A 19,327-nucleotide genomic window follows, 5' to 3' on the forward strand; every position below is an offset into this window, starting at 1 on the left:
TCCCAGCCAGACTGATAAGAAAAGCAAAACAAAACTTTCACTCTTCAGAGCCAGTCTTAACAGTACAGAACACATGAATGGGGATACAAGCATCATAACATCCCCCTAGGACAGGTATCTTCATGTCCCAGAAAAATGCTGAGCAGCCATTGAGCAAGACCACAGAAAGAAGGGTCCCAGCAACATTTATTCCAAAACATAAGAGATGGAGCTTGCCAGAGGCAGCTTTGACTAAGAAACCCAAGAGAATACTAACAGTATAGAGATCTTTTGTATTCCCAAGTGCTGAAAGATCAAGCAAGCAGTAAGGCTTTGTCTGAATTGGCAACTGCATCTGGATAAAGAGAATTCAGTGCTGTCTGCTTTGAGCTTTGTCTAATACAAGAGCATGCAATAGTGAAAGCATAGGTAAACTGGATCTGCAAGACTTTAGATGCCTCTCTGATCTGTGGTGACAGGATATTACTTCCTAGAACATTTACAGCATTTTATGGCAGTGAATTGTTTGGCTTTTCTTGTGTTCCTGAGTTTAATAAAAGAGCTGTAATCTTAAGTTGCATGATGATGATGATATCTTTTTTCCCCTTACAGCAAAAACATTACCTCGGCAATAAATTGCATGGAAGACAGTAGTTTTGATTACCTGTTTACTTGGAAAAATCCTAAAAGTAATACCTAAGATTTTACTGGCTCTTAATGGCAGACAGACTGAAAGAGCAAAAGGAATTACTCTGGCTTTATTAGCAATCTTTATTGCTGAAAGCACATGAAATTGGGAGAGGACAGAAGCAATAACCTGTATTTTCATTGGTTTACAGGTTCCCTTGGGATGAAAGCATGCGTGTGTATTTCCAGTGAAAATCCAGGGCTAAGCTCACTGCTGTGCCTTGGAAGGCAGCATCTAGATAGCTTTACTCCACTGTGTTCTTTCCTCCTGCTCACTTCTTCCCTCTGTAAATAGCATTTACTATAAAAGTTTGCACCTTGCATTTGTCTTTTTGTTCTGTGTTTTACTATGTATCACTAATAGTCTAATAACACATTAAAACATATTCCTCTTCATATTTAAGCTTCTGTTTCCATCTTACCTCATAGACTTGGGAACTCTTCCAAGCATCTGTACTCTGCTGCCCATGCCCTCATTGACTCCTGAATATCTGTAAAAGCAAGACTCAGGCACACAACCTTCCTGCCCACCACTGTGCGCAATTTCCACAGAGAGGAAAGCAAATTGCTCAGGAGAGACAGGGATGACATACCTTTGTCCTAGTCCCATTCCAGATAGCTGAGCAGCCTGTACTGTGGAATGCACTTCAGCACACAGCCACCCCTCAGCTGTGGTGACAAAAAGGATGCATTCATTTCCTTTAATACAAACAGCACATTCTTAAACAGTCTGTCCTTTGAACTGCAGGGGATTTGTTTTCCTTAAGAACCTGTAGCCATTCTACATCTGCCCAAAGCTTTTGGAGGGTCAGCTGGTGATATGCCAGGCCTTCCATTTGCTTTGAATAAATTCTTACTCAACTGCAAGTGACAGGTATGTCCAGTACCTCTCTAACTCTCAGATCTTAGCAAAACCACTCTCAGAAAACTGAAGAATAAAAGTGTTGTCGTCACATTGCAAAGGTCCCACATCCTCTTGGTGATTTCTCATAGGCACCTCCTCACAGCACTGACTCCTTTTTCTTCACAGTACAGCTAACAAACTCCATCTCTCTCCTCCCAGCACAGCCAACAAACTCCATCTCCCTCCCCACCCAGCTAACCCACCCTTTTGTAGCACTCCTCTTCTTATTGGACACAGCTGTGGCCTATTAAGGGCAGGCTTGTTCCTAATCTTTGGATGATTAGCACAGTTGCAACTCCTCAGGTGTGAGATTACCTTCTGCACTATTTTCTTACATTCTATCCCTCCACATAAAAGAACATTGCACTTGTTTGGCTTGGCCCCTGTCAGTTGTGGCTCCTTGACCATTGTAACCACAAGTCTCACTCCGTACCAAAACTACTTTGTAGCTTTCCAACCAGTCGAGCAGTGTGGTGAGCAGCAAATCTTTGGTGTATTTCTGTCCAAACTAGTGGAAAACAGCTGGAATCCAAGGTTACCAATTCAAAATCTGTTTTCTACCACAAAAAAGAAAAAAAAGACCTAATACATTTTAATATGTGTTCATTCACTAATTGGTTTAACAGTTTGTCTGTGAGTTTCACACAGAAAATATGAAAAACCCACACATCTGCTGGGCAAATATCCTTCTAGATATCTGGAATTCTGCTGACTGGAATTCTTTCCAGTATTTTCATAGGAATTTGCAGATGTGATTTGGGCCTAGCAGTGCTGAGGGGCTCTGGTTTTTGTTAGGCATGTCAAACCTGACAAGGACAGTATTCTTCCACAATGCAGAACTGTCAGCAGAAGATAACAGTGTCCCTATGAGCTGTCATGTACAATTTTTGCAATTAAATAGGCCCGAGTCTGTTTAGAAGTATAAAGGGCTCTTCAAAGAGCCCAAGTTTGTTGTCCCTGTTGTGTGCCCTGCAGAAGACAAAGCACCTGAGGGGGAAGAGAGTGAGTGGTCTGAGGTTTGGGTCTCTGTGGCATGGAGTTCCAGAGGGACTCTATACATATGAAGAGAGCAGCTTAGAAAAGCTGTTCTTTTCCATTTTGAAGCAGAAATAAAGCAACCCAGAGGCTGTTTCAATGTCAGAGGAATCAGCATATCTTCTGTACAGTTAGAATATAAATGCTGCCCTGGGAGGCTTAGGGTCAGTGTGAGATCACATTGAAGCAGAGCCAGCAGAAAAGAGCATTCTAATAACTCACCCTAGATAACCAGAAAAGTGATGGATACTGCACTGACCACAACAGGTTTCCAAAGCATAGCAGTGTCACTACAGCAGGTACTTGTTTTGCCTCAGCTCTCAAAGAGGAACACAATTTGCTTCAAGGAAAGCAGACACCCCTTGGTGCAGCTCCATTAGGTGAAATACGTGAAAAAAAAAGAGCAACAGAAGTGCTGCTCTTCTTTTCGCTTACATTTCCATACCAGGATTTATGTTTGTCAGACAGTCACAAGCTAAAAGACCCTTAAAATGCTTTAGTATTTGTAACAAATAAATAAACAGAATTATACTCTTGGGCAAAATTTTTCAACTCATCTGCCTTCCAAAGTGTTGGCATTACTCCCAAGGAGGAGTCCAGACATGAGTCTGGAAATAGCCCTTCATTTGTACTCTATTGCTGCAAATATGAGGTCATCTTCATCGGTTCAAAGCTCTAACAATGCTTCACCAACTTTGAACAAGCCTATTTTGGACAATGTGGTGATACGCAGAGATATTTCAGATAGTCTAAACAAACAGGTATGACAACAGAAGCAATGCAAATGTACCTTCACAATCATAGCCTAAGCTAACCAAACCTGATGCTGCATTAAGGTTGCTCTCAGCAGTCCTGCTACTTCTAAATCTAATATCCCTCTGTTATCCCTAGATGTAAACCAAGTGCTGTTACCCAAGAAGCAAGATAATGCAGTGGACAGGGACCCACAGAAGAAACAGTGTGATGGACCAGATGGTTGAGTGGAGCAGTAGAGTTTGCACTCATGCAGACAAAAAAAAATATCTCATGAGAGCTCCAAGTGTTTCTCTACAATACTGAGACATAAGATGAAGACATACCAGACAGGTCATAACACCACAGAATCATAGAATGGTCTGGGTTGGCAGGGACCTTTAAAGGCCATCTAATTCAAACCCCTGCAGTGAGCAGGGACACCTTCAACTCAATCAGATTGTTCAAAGTCTCGTCCAGTCTGACCTTAAATGTTGCCAGGGATAGGGCAACCACCAACTCTGTGGGTAACCTGTTCCAGGGTTTCACCATCCTCATCATAAAAAATTCCTTCCTTGTATCTAGTTCCTTGGATTTCTTTCAAATCCAGTTGAGGAATAGGCTGTTTCAATAAACTGAGGGTTGACCTCAACTAGCTAAAGCTCATCTCCCAAAGGCAGGAATTCTAAATGTTATTGTCTCTGTTGTTCATTCTGTTGGACAAAATACATCACTCATTTCACTGACCTAGTGCAACCACCTCAGCATCATCAGCTCAGAGTAAAAACCCTGAAGGATGGAAACATTAAAGTTGTTTAATTAGTCCTTATAAAGAGAAAAAAAATAGCCTTTATTTAAAAAAATAGCCCTTATAAAGAGAACATTATGATAAAACTCAATGTTTAAAGTAGAACAAATCTATTTGAAAACATAGAAAGTTTCAATTATGATCATTCAATCAGTGGGAATATTTATACTTCAGTGGACTATGGCTGCTGCCATGCTCACATGGTAGCTGCAGTTCATCACACTAAATTAATTTACAGACCTAATGGACAGCACCATTGCCATGGACACACGCAGCTGAGGGAAAGGAATACATCCCTGAGAGGGTCCAATATGTGCTTCAGACAGGCACTCTTCTGAAACACCACAAATGGGGCACAACAAGTAATCAAGTAATCTTAGATTTGTTGCTCCTTGGACGGATTTTCTATTACTGCGTCACTCTTGAATGTATGAGAGGATGAATGAAAGGAAAAGGGATTAGTTTATAAAGACTGTGTTAGTAACTCGTTTCCAGACTCCTTAATATAATGAGGCATCAACTACCAGGCTTCCACATTATCCTCTCTTGTTACCCCCCAGGCTTAAGCTCCTGAAACATTAAGTAGCCTGCATTCACTTCAACCACTCACTTCAAAACAAGCAAGGTATTTCACAGCTCCTTTTGGCATATGTGCTTCTCAGAATACTAGGATTAACTTCATTGTCAGTGTACAAAAGCGAAATGCTTTTTCAAAAGCCTCTCTGAGCCACCTTACTGAAACGGCATATATGTGCATCTTGTAGCTCTGTCAGATTGAGCAAAAGGGATTTGATACACTCATTTGATAACATCCACACAGCCAATTTGATAACATCCACACAGCCAGTATAACAATACCATTTATAATGCTGTGGTACAAACCTCCCGAATTACTTCAGAATACAGCCACAATTCACAAGGGAAAAATGCATAAAAGTATTTTACCTTTAGCTCCTGCAGTCCACTTTTCATCTCCTTTACACTAAGGTTTATATCCTTGTTTATAGAGAACTATGTACATGTATCTTTGCAATAAATAACCTAATCCAACACACAACACTATCATAATATGGAGAATACAATATTTCTCAAGTTTATCCTGCTAAAATTCAGGTTTCTATTCAGTCGTAATAATGAAATTATTTCATAAAAAAATCTCCCAAATATTTGTGAGGCAATATTTCATCCTTTAGATCAAATACATGCCAGTGATACAACTTGGATTTTCCTTGAAAATAAAGATGTCTAAGATTTCTCACATTCATCTTACAGGGCTATTTTTCATATTTAGTGATTTATCCCCATTTCCAACTATCAATCTCTTTCTCATGTCAGCTTATCTGAAGGTCAAACATTAAAAATAAAACTAATATTTAATCCTGATAACATTTAAATATTTGCAGATAACTATTACATTTCTCCAGGTCCCAGCATTATTTTCCAAGCTACCAATTTTTAACTCTCTGGCTTTCCCTTAAAATCAGTACTTCTTGTCCACAACTAAAAACTTCAATTCCATACTCTCAGCATTTCAATCCAAAATGTTAATGTTATCACTAGTTATAGAAATAAGGAATTCATTTTGATTCCATTCATAATCAAGATGCATATTATATAATATTCTTACTTGTCATAAAACCACAGGACTTCATCAATTCATACCTAGCAAGGACCACTATAGTGGCTCTATTTTATTGCTATAAGAATGTGGCAACTCTTGCATATTCTAGATTGTAAGACGAACAATAAACTTCTGGATTTTATGCCTAGTACCATTAACATGAATAAATTTCATCATATATAGAAAACAAATTATTAAAGCTGATTTCTTAACAGTAAAAAAAAATCAATTCTATGGTTTCATGTATATTTTATATATACATATATATATATGCACACACACACATATGTTATATGGCCTGTAATTTTCCTCTGTGCGAATAATACACTCCATACTGATCGGCAGGCTTTTGTGCTCCAGTAGCAACAGCTCCTGTCATTAAGATTTAAGTTGCATGGGGCACTTGTAATGGAATTATAAAATCTATTTCTAAAAGAATGATTGATTCAATTCATTACCGGCTTTCAGTACACAATAAAAATTTTCTGAACCTTAGAAAAAAAAGTCATGAGGCAAATCCAAGTGATAATAAATCACCTGTATAAATGTTAACAAAATGGACTCAAGACACAAAACTCACTCTGCATGGCCACAGTGAATGCTGTATAAATAAAACATATTTTCTTTTTCACTAAGTAACAAGTCAAGGAGTTAAAATAATTCAGTGTAGTAGAAAATGGGTAAAAGCTGGCTGTAGCAGAGTGCACAGTAAAGATCCTTATTGACTGATTAGCAATTTGTTTCTACAAACACTGCACAGCAGTTGCCCTACTTTGCAGCAGGCTAATAGAGCCTAATGAAAAATGTTCATTTTCATTAGAGTTAATGGTCTTGAACAGAAGCCCTGTGCTTCTACAAGGCTTTATTCTGTACTTAAATTATGGATTCATGTCTGTCATTACAGCTATTGTCCCTTGTTTGTACAATATATGCACATTACACAGTTCTGTATTTACAGTGTGACTCCAGTGAAGATGAGGAACAAAACCAATCGCTCTCAAATGGTGAAGGTCCTGTCCTGTGAGAACAAGGAGAGAGACTCTGTCAGCAGATGGGCTGATGCCTGAAGAGCAAATTTAGCTGGATGCTCCCTGCTTTTGACATTTCAGGCTCTTGCTTAAAAAGTTCAGCACAGGGCGTGGTCTGCTGTACGTGGCACCTGAAGTTACAAGAAGTACCACTGTAGATCAAGTTCTGGATTAATTAGAGATCAGGGCACTAGCTGGGGATTCTACTGCCTGGGAGAGCACAGAGCTGTGCAAGGTGCAGGCACCACAGCAAGGAGAACAGGACAGTGTCACATGGAAACCGCTCTGCTGTCACCAGCATGGAGCACAGCCAACAGCTGGCCCTGTTCTACAAACCCACAGCAGCAAAAGCCCAAGGATGATATAAATGGGCAAGCAAGATAAAAGAGGTTCTATTTTACTTTTTAACAGATGATAACAGGAGCTTTCCCCTTCCTACTAGGGGGATAGAGTTGAGAATGGGAGCCAAAACTTTAAAAAAGTTTAAAATCACATGTTGAGATAAAAACGATTTACTGGAAACAGCAATAACATAAGAAAAATAAACTGAAATAGAAAAATAAAATAAGGTATATGACAAATATATTAAAAAAGGTATATGACAAAGAAATAATTTACATAAAAAGTAAAACACTACTGGACCATTTCACCCACCATGTTCTTTTCCCTCAACTGGAAAGGAGAGGGTCCCTTACTCCCGCTCCTGGCTCCCTTCCTCCTGCCCCTGGCAAGTGCCATGACATGGTATTGAATACAATTAGCACCTGGTCATGCTTTCCTCCACCTCTGTAAAAAATTAACTCTGTCCTGGCCAAAACTAGGACAATAAGTCATTGCCTATTTCTAGGTATGCCTTAGTAAGTCTACACTGGGCTGATTTTTTTGTGTGGAGCTGCATGTTTTATCTCATGCTATTTCATATGTAATTTGAGGTTATGTGGTTCCAAACTAAACTTTTTATTTATATGGATATGTAGACACATATACATGTATGTGTACATGTGTTATGTGGTTTGTGATTACAGCCAGTTATTTATCTGATCTGGTTTCACTGCATTGGAGAGTGTTCACAGACATGTTTGGTCTATATACGTGTATTTATGCATAACTATGAGATTTGCTTTTATTTTCCTTCTGCTTTCTTTATGGCAATGTCTAGTTCGTATCCAGTTCTGGTTCAGCTGGAGTCTCTTGCTGTGCTTTCTCTGCCCGGCTTGGCTCCCTGAGGCTTGGGGCTGCAGCTCCTCCAAGCCAGGGAAGGAGAAAGGTTTTGATGGGCAAACGAAGCCAAACAAGCCCAGCAAAACTGAACCATGCAGAGCTTGTCCAGGTGCCTGTGGATGGCCCATCCTTGCATGGTGCCCCTGCCCCAACTCAGCTTCCCATCCCCAGCAAAGGCACCGAGGGTGTGCTTGATGCCCTTGGGTGCCATTGCTGAAGGCATTGATGAGCCCCGGTGCTCAGGCAGAGCCGTGAGGGACACCCCTGGTCCCCTGGGCTCCTGCAGAACCTGGAGCCACTGCCCACAAGTCACTGGCACATCCATGCAGCCAATTCCTTGTGCCCTGGGCAGGGCAGCCTGCAAACCCAGGGCTCTGCAGAGTGGGGCAGGGGCTGTCGTGTGGGAGCATAGCCAAGGCCTCTCAGGACTCTGGGCACAGCAAGGCTGTGTGTAGAATCAGTAGTCACAGCCAAAAGGGAAGAGAGCTTTTTATAGATAAATAATGAGATGATTGGCTCTCACAATTAAAAGATAACTATTGTGTGAATATTAATAAAAGCTTTAGTGATGTATAGTTATGTTATTGTAGTTTAGATGTCCTCTGTTCTCTCCATAGTTCCCTTTCCCCCCCGTATTGTGACCATCAGACAGCTGGGGTTGTCTAGGACAGGTGAAAGAGAAGGCTGCACATGTGTCCCTTGCCTGGGGCAACTGGGAATGGAAAAGCTTGGTGCTTAGGGGGTGTGGCATGGCAACACCTGACCTTCAATCAAGTAACAAGAAAGCAGTCTCCACTGATAAATGGCAAAGAATAGCTGACTGACAGACTTTGGGAGGGGCCAGGGCTGGCTGATGCAACCCCCAGGGGTATAAAAGACTGAGCATCCATCTTGGACCTGAACTGCCTGTGTGGTATGTATGAGGGGCAGTTCCCAGTGCTGCAGCTTTTTCCTTATGTAGTCCTTCGTTGTATTTTTGTTAAGGTTTAATAAACCTTGTTGGAATCCATAAAGTTAGAGGGTTTTTAGGAAATGGTTAAAAAGAAAGTATAGGCCTCAGACCGAAGTTTTGTTGCATTGCAGATACAGCAGAAAAGTTTCCCAAGCAAGCAGAAAAGTTTCCCAAGCAGTAGAGCATAAGTGACAAATAACAATAGGCCTCTGTAGAATTGGCTTTAGGATGGCAACAAGGTTATTTAATGTATATCTTTAGAAGGTTAGCATAAATAGAGCTCTGTTCTTTGTCTCTTATGAACCAGTCTTTGTTTTAACTACCATTACGTGTGTTTTATAAGATTGGATAGAATGCTTGTCAATATGTGTTGTTCTATGTATGATTGGCTGAAATCTAGACTGAGATGGTTTTACATCATTCTGTATCACCCCACCTTTTTTGGGACATTCTCTGTGGATCAGCGAGCTGTTAACATCCTGTCTCCATTGTAACAATGTTTTGAGACTGATGTGCAAATAATAAAAAAATGCTCTTCACTGGTCTGGTTTGTCCAGTGTTGTCCATATTTGGACGATTTGCCGTGGCAGGTGGGTTCCTTTTTTAAGACGTGGGTTCCTGACACAATTGGACCTATATCTACCCTTTGACCCCATAAACCTTTTTAAATTTTCAAAGTGAGCAGTTGTTTCTCACAAGCTGATGTACTTTCACACTCAGCGCCAGTGAGTCCCCTGTGAGCAGTGACTGCTCAGCCCCCAGCACGAGTAGGAGAGTTCCCAGCCAGGCCTGCAGGGCAAGGTTGTCCCTGCTTTCCCAAGGGCTCACGTTGAGCTCAGCTGAGAGAGAACTGTGCTGGGAACCGCTCTGTGCAGCCCAAATAACAAAGCCACCACAGCCCGGCTCTGACACTGCCTACGGCCAGGGAGCCAGGCTGGGTTGGAAAGGCAGCGCGAGTTTGACATGGACAAGAAGCAACATCTGCCCATTCCCAGGCCTGCTGTGATGGTAAATGTGCTGCAAAGGCTCTTCTCCCCTGTAGCAGTTGGTCTGGGGGATCCCCGGGGGGCCCCCTAAGCTCTGTGTTCACTGGTAGCAGCAGGCAGGCAAGGAGGCTGCACACGGCTCCTGAGGCTGCAAATTAGATGAGGGTTTATTGGGGGTGCCACCCCCGGGAGCAGCATGGTTTCTGAGGGAGAGCCTAGGGAGCAAAGGGCTAAGAGAGAATCTGTGGTCTGCCCCCACAGTCTAACAGGGAGATTCAAAGTGGGTGCAGAATAAGCCTTGGGCCAATGGAATTACAGACACATGATACTTCAGGGGAGGATCACAGGCTTGGAATAAACCATACATTTTCGATGGGTGAGATAGAGCATACCATTTAACTAAAATGTAACACCACACTCCCCATTTTCACTTCTATTTTGCACATAAAACATCCACCAGAAGGAGCTTGCTGCTGACCCTGTGTCTAAAGCCGTGCACTCTCTCCTCCCCTGTCCTTGCCCAGGGCCTGCTCAGGAGAAAGCAGCTGTGGAGTCACTTCTGGAGTCCGTGCAGCTTCTACCCAACAGAATGGTTGGGATTGGCAGCTCATGTAGTTCCAGCTGATGATCTCCTGCTCTTCGTCTCCCTTTCTCTGACAGGTGTTTCCCCTTTCTTTCTCTCTCCCTACCTCACACTTCTTGTGCAATCAAATTGGTGTTGTTGAATAAAATCCCTCTGTTGCGATCCCAGGGCCTCATTTGCCTCTTAATCAGGGCTGAATTTGAAACAACCAAGTGAAAAGTAAAGCAATTTGGTAAGATAGAGACTATATTAAAAAAAAAATAAAATTCTCATCATCCTCAAGGGAAATGTAAAACAATCTCCATACCAAGCAGGTATTTTTTGAAATTCCTTTCCTGAAAATATCCCACAGAGGAAGCTGTGACAAACTCAATTACCAAAGAAAAAGACATTCAAGTGATTTTGGTTAGCATTAAAATGTCTGATTCTTAAATATTCTGTGTTTAAGCAAAGCCACCTGGATAAGCAAACAGGCCCCACAACCAGCCAAGTGCAGGTGTCACTGTGACAACTTGTGCCTCTTCCAGCAAACAAAACAAATTCTTATAAAAGGATTCACACAGTTTCTGCAAATACTTTGTGTCTGTATGAGCTGTTTTCCTCTGTTTCTTCTTTCTGATCATCCTTAGGGATGATTTTGGGACTGTTTTTTATTTTCTTGTCCTCTGTTTATTCATTTTGCTATGCACTTCTTCAGCTAAAACAGGGCTTTTGATGGTAATGATGGTAACAACAGTGGAGTTGGATGTGGTGATTTTTTTGTGCTGTTACGATTTTTCTTCCTGCAAAAAATTGCTATTGATTGTTCATCAAGTTATCTCTGCAACCCATTATTTATACCCACTCCAGTTCAGACTTTTGGGAGAGAATTACGTGGCTGATGATGTGAACAAGTGCTCTGTATATGGAATGTTTTTGTTTGATTGCTAAGCTTCCTATAAGAAAATCTATTATTAACATTTCTAATTCTTGGGTGTTTTGCTAAGAATAAAAATATCCTAAAGTTATTTTCAATTAAATAAATACCTGTTTACTTAAAATAGAAAGCATATAAAAGGAAAAGCTTGTTCTCACCCTGTCTGCACACACTGATCACCTCTAACTGTAACATTTCATGACTACCATCACATAGTTATAAGCCCATAAACACAGTCCATGTACTCTAAGTTTGCACATTACAGAACAAACATCAACACATGTTGATATCATAACTCCCTTCATCCTTGCAGGTGTGGAAACATCCAAAACATCCATTTAACCCAAAATTTTCTCAAGCCCCCTGAAAGTGATGAACAGGAGTGGCTATTCTCTGGTCAGATGATTGGTAGTCCAAGGACTACTAACTAGGTGTACTGAGTTGTGTGGTGCAGCAACTTGTCAGCTCCCCATCAGTGAGCCACAAGTGTTTTGCAGGGTTTATGATGACTTTTTGGCCTGGAAACATTTGCTTCAGGGCAAGGTCATTCATACTGAGCACAAAAAGCCCTAAGTGAAACCAGCGCACACTGAAAATACAGCCTCCTCAGATCTCTCCATGGACACTCTTCCCTTCCAGTACAGGAGGCAACTGCTTTGTTTCTGATTTTTGTACACTATTCATAATAAACAAAGTGCAGCATTTTTTTCCTCTGAAGCTAGGATCTCCAAAAGTCTCAAATCTGCAGTCTTCTCATCCTGCTGCTCAGCGTGTTCTCACTACTTCAGATTCTACTCACAGCAGTAATGGCTGCATATTTTTTTCAGCATGAGCCTATGCAAATCTCATGTCTTAAAAACACACTGCAGGCAGTTCACAGACAATCACATTAACTGAAAATATAAATTACATTGAGAGAACTGATTTATTCATTCTGATTGCCTAAGTATCACCTAGCATTGTGCTTCTCAATCTCTTTTAATTAGAAGGACGACGGCTCTTTATGAAAATTGCACAGGCCATCTTGCGCCTTGCTGTCTCTGTAGCTTTTATTTACACCAAATGGAAATCAGATTTACATTTTAAAGGTCATAGGTTGCCTACAGTTGCTAGCTTACTTACAGATAAGAGCCCATATATGGAAACATGTAGACAATTTTATTGGTTCAGTCAGATTGCAGACTGCCTGACAATGCCTCATACAGTTTATTAAATACTAACACATGGCCTTCAAAAGCATGAATAAAAAAATTATTTACTGGTTCAAATAATTTGTGATAAGAACACAGGCACAGAGGTCTGGCACCATCAAGACCACAAGAAAGAACACATGGTTGGAACATAAAGCATGCATATAGGCACAAGCAAGACTCCACATCTTAATTTGGGGATGGCAGGAATTAGGACATGATGAAGTCAGGTCAGTTGTCCCTGGTTTTTTGGAATCAGCTACAGAGGTTCATGATCAAATGCACCCTTTTCTTGCCCACTCCTATCTCATCAGGTTGAATGTAGTCCCACCATTGCAAAAGGGATCTTTTGGGTTGGCTGGAGTAGTGCTTTGGTTTTACTCCAAAAACAACATGAAAATTCTAGTTTTTTACCTACACTCTTTGGGGATAAAAGGAGTAGATCTCTTCCAGGTGTTACTGTTCAGAGTTAGAAATGTATCTAAAGGTTTAGAAGGAAATTAGGTGTATTTTTCTTTGCCAGCTCTCTCTTTAATGCCTGTTCAGTGTTACTTCTAAAGCTGACTTTGCCCAAGCCACAAGGCTTCACTTTCTGTCCCTAGGGAATTCTGTATTTCAAGAAGTTTTGTAACTTAAAAGGTATTACTAGAGGCCTTTTTATTTTTCTGCCTAATAATTCCCTCCAGAAAACTTGTACATTTAAAAACTTTATATTAGCTTGAACTCAGTGTGATTTTTATGCTTCTTGGAGGAGAATCTCTTCAGCTCTACAATACCTATTCTTTCAGGGACACATTTTCCTCCACACTGACAGCACATTAAATTTATTGGAAGCCACACATCTCAGAGAAAACTGACATGATAAATCTGACAGTGCTGCTGCCCTTTCTGAGAATGTAGATTTTTTTTTTCTTGTAAGCTCTGTTATTTTATAAAAAGTATCAGGGGAAAAAGGCTATTACTGTATTTTAACCCATTACATTTCCAGAAACTGAAATCGGGTTTCATGCTTTCCTGAAAGAATAAGAGTCACAGAATAATCTTCCCAGCTGGGCTGGCCTTCAGCAATGAACTTGGCTGACCTTAAAAGAAAAACAAAATTGCATTATGTCAGACAGAGTCCAGATGCCCTGCTTTTTTCCACAATAGCTCTTGCATATAGAAGCTTAAGGACATGAGGCTGTTAAAGGAATCCTAAAGGCATATGATCCTAGGTAAAACCTTAAAATATAGAGGAGGAATGAACCCACTGTAATTTTTTTAAGCATATATTTTGCTCGTTTGGTATTGCTATAGTTCATCTTAAATTGCTACCATTAATTTAGTGAATTAGTCATCAACTATTTACAGCTCAACACAGAAACATTTGTCATAAACATCAGAAGAAGAGAAGAAAAATAGCTTTTCCTAATACTATTGTGTATTTAATTTTACCATATAATGTGACTGAAGTCATTAGTCACTGATGTATTTCTTTCTGGAAAGGGCAAAAGATCAGTTATAGAGTTGTCCAACAAAATCATAAAGTATACATATTTTCTGCTGCATAACACAAGTTGACAGGAGATACTGTCTTGAATTCTGAATCTGTAAATTTTGTCAGAAGACCAGAAAAGATTGTTTCCTCTAATAAGTTTCTTTTCCCTCTTTTCTGCCTTGTCTTCTCCAGGATGAACTTTCCCAGGTCTCTTAGTCTCTTATCATAGAAATGAGGCCACAATCCTTTAAACCACTTTTTGACTCTTTGGTGGACTAATTTCAGTACATTCATGTCTCTGTCATACTGGAGACAGCACTCCAGGTGTGCTCTCACTAGTGCTAAGGATGCCCTCTCCCACCTGCTGGCCAAGCTCTTCCTAAAGCAGCCCAGGGTACCATCAACTTTCCTTGCCACAAGGGCACATTGCTGGATCACAACCAACTTCTCTGCCCTGCAGGACTTCCAGGTCCTCCTCTGCAAAACTGGTATTTTAGGCAAATGTACATGCCTGTCTACTGTGCACCTTCTTTCTCCACACATACATGAAAACCAACACAGAAACAAGAGAAAAATTGACACAGAAGGCATAGGATTCTCATAATAGTCACAAATCTAGTAAGTGCTTGAAGTCACACACATTTTTCATTCCCTTCACTATGGAAAAAACACCAAATAAGTGGTTTCTCGTGCATACACTTTATTAGGACACAAGCTCAGCAACTGTGGGTAGAGCTGGATGGGGCTCTTTCCTCTCTCAGCAAGTCATTTACGATGAGGCATGAGTGGTAATTTGCTAGCTTAAATAAACATGTAGCTGAGTGATGACTGTGGAAAAAGGGTATGCAAGTTACAGTTTGCCTGGAGGGATTTAATTTCTCCACTGAATATTCTCATTCAGCATCTGAGCTCTGCAGCCTGGTGATTAATCTTCCTGAATACCAGACTGCTTGTAACAGGTTCTGGAGGTTCCTATTTGGAGTGTGCAGCACTGCTAATTAGCAAATCCACAGAATGTCGGACATGTGTGGTCCTAAATGAACCTAACTTATTAAGTATATTTATTAATGTCTTTTGCAGTCAGATGCACAGAAATATTATGGGTAAAGCTATTGGATGCACCCAGGAAGAATAATTAATCTTGTAAACAAGCCAGCAGAGAGTGGGATATAAATCAAGGCATCTGCTACCTTATGTCACCTTAAGTGTAAATGAAGTTTTTGTTGTCTTTGGTTGAATGCTGTGTGATGCCTTAGCAAACCTCATCAGCATGTTCACAGTAATGTCCAGATACTGCACAACAAAGGAGGAATTAATATCCATGTATATGAAGAAGTAAATGTTGCAATGATCAGGTGACTGTTTTTTACAGGCAGATATTAAGAAAAATAGTATATTCTATCATAATATAGCAATAAACCTTTGTCTCGGTCTATGATGGATGTTCTGTATGTGGTATATAGTATCTGGCCATTGATGAACTAGATTTACCCCTGCCTTTAATCCAAAGAACTATATAAGGACTCATCTATGCTACAGGGTATTAGAATGCCACTGACTGAAGAAAAACATAGAAACAAATAAAAATATGGTTGATGTTAGACCATTAACATATCATAAAGAAGTTAGGCAGATAAACATAATAATAAAAGTGTACAGAATATGAAAGACACAACTCTGAGTGTCTCCCTTATTGCACTGATGAATTTCAACAAGTAGGACCCAAGGAGACACTTTGGAGTTCTTCCTATACAAGCTTCCCAGAATACACCCTTGATGAATCTGGTCAAGTTCCAAGGCATGCTCTGATTCTGATGGAAGGCAATGTATTTCAGCTTTTCTTTTCAGACAAAAGCATCTGTTGGCTAGTTGAGGCCATAAAGGACTAAGCTACTTGTCATAAGTGCAAGATGGCTGTGATGAGTGTTCATATTCAAGCTATATAAAAAGTCCCAGTGTGATGCTTTTCAGAAATACACCAAAAAGTCCCTGAATTCTCACTGCTAGTGTGATCGTGAGCTTTGCTTTTAACTGCAAAGAGCATTTGCTATCTGCTGAAATCTGAGAAGGATGTGGCTTTTGAGCACAGAGGTTGTGAGTACCACTCCTGCCCCTTGCAAGGAGATCATACAGCTCCATATAATTTTAAAAATACACTTGTTTACTTTGGATGCTTTAAACCAGTAAGCTTTCCTTGCACCCTGTGTAGGGACAGAGTCCAAGGAAACCACGTGCTGCTCTGTGCTTCTTCTCACAGCAGCATAACTCAAGCTGTGTTCTTAAGCAGCCCATGTCATAATCTTATGGGCTGACACTAACTGGAATTTCAAGTGTGATTTAGGTATTGCTTTCTGGGAACTTTATTTTTACTATCAGTCAAACGTCCTAAAATTTGTGGGTCTTTTTAATATAGTGAGCTGAAATGGATGTTATGCATTAATATTTGTCTAGAAAATAAGACAGTAACTGTTGATTACTACAGTCATGACCTACATTAAAAGTATTCAGTAGTATCTGTGAAGTTATTATAAATTTTTAAAATGATTCTTCACAGAGTTAAAGCATTATAAGAACTGTTAGAATCTGCAGGTTTTAGAAAAAAGAAATAATTTGTTAGTCCAACTCAGTAGATGATTTCTAGAACTTTACAGTGGCAGGATGCACTTTCTCCTTCGCAGCCTGGGCTACGTCTTCTTAGTGAAATGCAATGACAGTTAATCTCTGCTCAGTATTCCCACAGCACACTGTGTACATTGTCCACTGCATGTCCCATTTGCAACTAAACAGTGTCTGTAGGACCCACTGTAAGTGCATTATTTGGTAAATGCAAACCTTTTTGTGATCTTTATATAGGAATGATGGCACCAAGCCACTCGCCTTCTTTCTTTTAAAGTACAAAAACTCCCTCAGAAAACATTAAGTGACAGGAACACTAGCCAGGATTGCTGCAAACAATTTTGAGTGGTCTGCATTTCCTTTCCATTATCCTGGACCAACACCATCAGCTCAGGTATAAAGCTTTCCTCATCTAGGCCACTCCAGTGTCCAGCTCCAGCAAATCATCCTGTCATACCAGCAGCTTTCTGCTCAACCACCCACTGGAGTCTCCCAATACGGATGAGCAGTCTCAGAAAGTTCAACATGCCAAGATCCTCTCAGCAGGGATAGGGGCTACAAAAGCCTGAGAGGCAGCAAAGGTCTTGTCCCAGTGGCACCATGCAATGAGAAGTTTCCTGAAGTGCCCTTTCTTTAGAAGGTGGATTGCTCTGTGTCTCCAAACTTGACTTTGCCTTCTCCAATGTCAGTATTTCATTTTCTATACTCTTCAGCTACTCTGCATTTTGTTGATATCTCATGTCAATCTGAACAAGAATTTCTTGAAGTGAGGACATAGCACACAAAGTTCATTGTGGGAATTGCCTTGAAGTCAGCCTCATTTATGTTTGGTTTTAAAAGATGGCTTTCTACATTTTTAACAAACTCTGTGTTACAAGTTGAAGGTTAGATCCACAGTACACGTTTAAGCACTTCTAACTTATACAGTGCAACTCAGAAGGACAAGGTCAGACATCCTGGCATCTTTAGATAACTAATGGAGAGAATTAGGCACAATTCCAAAGGGCAATATGAAAATATCATATGCCAAATACAGAAAGCAGCCAAGAAATTTTAGTTAATTAAAAGATTAAACTCCATCCTAGAGATTAGGCATGGGACCTTTCAGTCTTGACTGAGGCACCCTCTCCTAACAGAAGGTGCCTTGAGATGCTCTCAGGAAGAAGATTTAGGTCCTGAACTGTGTTTAAAATACATGTTTCTCAGGAGTAGGTCCTCCCCCGATAACTGTACAATGTTCTGAATAAGAAAAACACACATTAATTCCCTGCAGCTCAGCAGCCAAGATCAGAGTTTTCAAGGCTGAAAAGAGAAATGAAAATATCTTACTTTGTAGCCTGCAGATTATAATATTAACCTGAAGGATGGAAGGCTTGGGCTCTGGTTTGCAAGGTGACTAATTCCTAGTGGTCTTGCCAAGTAATCTCAGAGTGTCTGGACTATACATGTCCTGTAGGGCAGAGCAGATTAAAAAGAAATGTTCTGTGAATCTTCTCAACACCAGCAGGAAAGTTTTTTGCAACTCTAAGCAACACTTGATGCTCTGAAAATATCTTAGAATTCAATGATATCCCACTGTGGAAAAGTAAACTTCATCATTATGGTGCAAATATTATGCTGTGTTGCTAAGGCTGCATAAAAATATTACCTCTACATCTCTTTACCAAAGCAGTGCTGCAATAGGCTTTACAAACTGAAATACTTGCTTGAAATATTACATTAAAAATTAAATATCTATATTACTCTCACACTTATCAGATGCAAGGAAAAAGATGTATATTTGGACAGTGGCAATTTATTATACTGCCAAGTCAGAAAACCTAAAATTAGAAAGCAATAACTGGTTTTCACAGTAGCTCCAAAACTCTTGAGTTAAATTAGTCCTCGGTTAAGTCTGTTGCATTCTTTCAGTAAACAGGATTGCAGGACTGTTCTGCTTAAATTATAACCTCCTCATTTGATAAGCTTTCAGCCAAAGCACTTAAAAACAAAGAAACAAAAAAAAGCACTATACTGTTGAAAGACCCGATGTTCTCTTTGTTTGCAATTGCAATGAATAACTGCTTCCTGTGTAGGCTGTATAACATGTTTTAAATTACCTCTACAGAGGATAATAAAGCAGAATTTTTCAGTATAAGTAAATTTACATTAATTCAGAACCATGAATTATGATGAGTGTTGCTTTCCTTTTCTCTGCAACCATCATTGATTTTTGATGTGCATATTAGCAGCATCGTGCAGGACGCTCTTTTATCTTTTTCTGTCTGGCTTTGCAAAAGCATAAGCGCTCCTTAGATCTCCTCTTCATTCCAGTGCATTCTTCTCTAAGGCAAGAAAATGTCCTATAAAATGTTTTGAAAGTTAATTTTGAACCAGTACCAGAATGGCTCTTAAAAGCAAGCCTTTACTATAAAATCCTGCTTCCAGCTACAATTTGCTGAGGTCTAATGGCCATCTGGCAATTAGACACTCTATAGCCACATAAGAAAAAAAGCAGATATACAAAGAACTCTCACTATTTCTATATCTCAGCTAGAAAAAGCTCCAATTCAAAACGTAGCTCTCCAAGCATATGCCAAAGAATGGAGAGGA

General features: G+C 40.1%; 1 long non-coding RNA gene across 1 annotated transcript; it reads right to left on the reverse strand.

The window, feature by feature from the left end:
* Positions 1-1,100: 1,100 nt before the first annotated feature.
* On the reverse strand, positions 1,101-1,724 carry LOC132085786 (uncharacterized). The gene is made up of 3 exons (XR_009420275.1): positions 1,554-1,724; positions 1,260-1,335; positions 1,101-1,157 (listed from the first exon to the last, which is right to left on the reverse strand). It is a non-coding gene; the product is annotated as an uncharacterized LOC132085786 (long non-coding RNA).
* Between the last annotated feature and the right edge of the window lie 17,603 nt (positions 1,725-19,327).

This window comes from Ammospiza nelsoni, chromosome 2 (genome assembly GCF_027579445.1).
Source record: "Ammospiza nelsoni isolate bAmmNel1 chromosome 2, bAmmNel1.pri, whole genome shotgun sequence".
NCBI lineage: Eukaryota > Metazoa > Chordata > Aves > Passeriformes > Passerellidae > Ammospiza > Ammospiza nelsoni.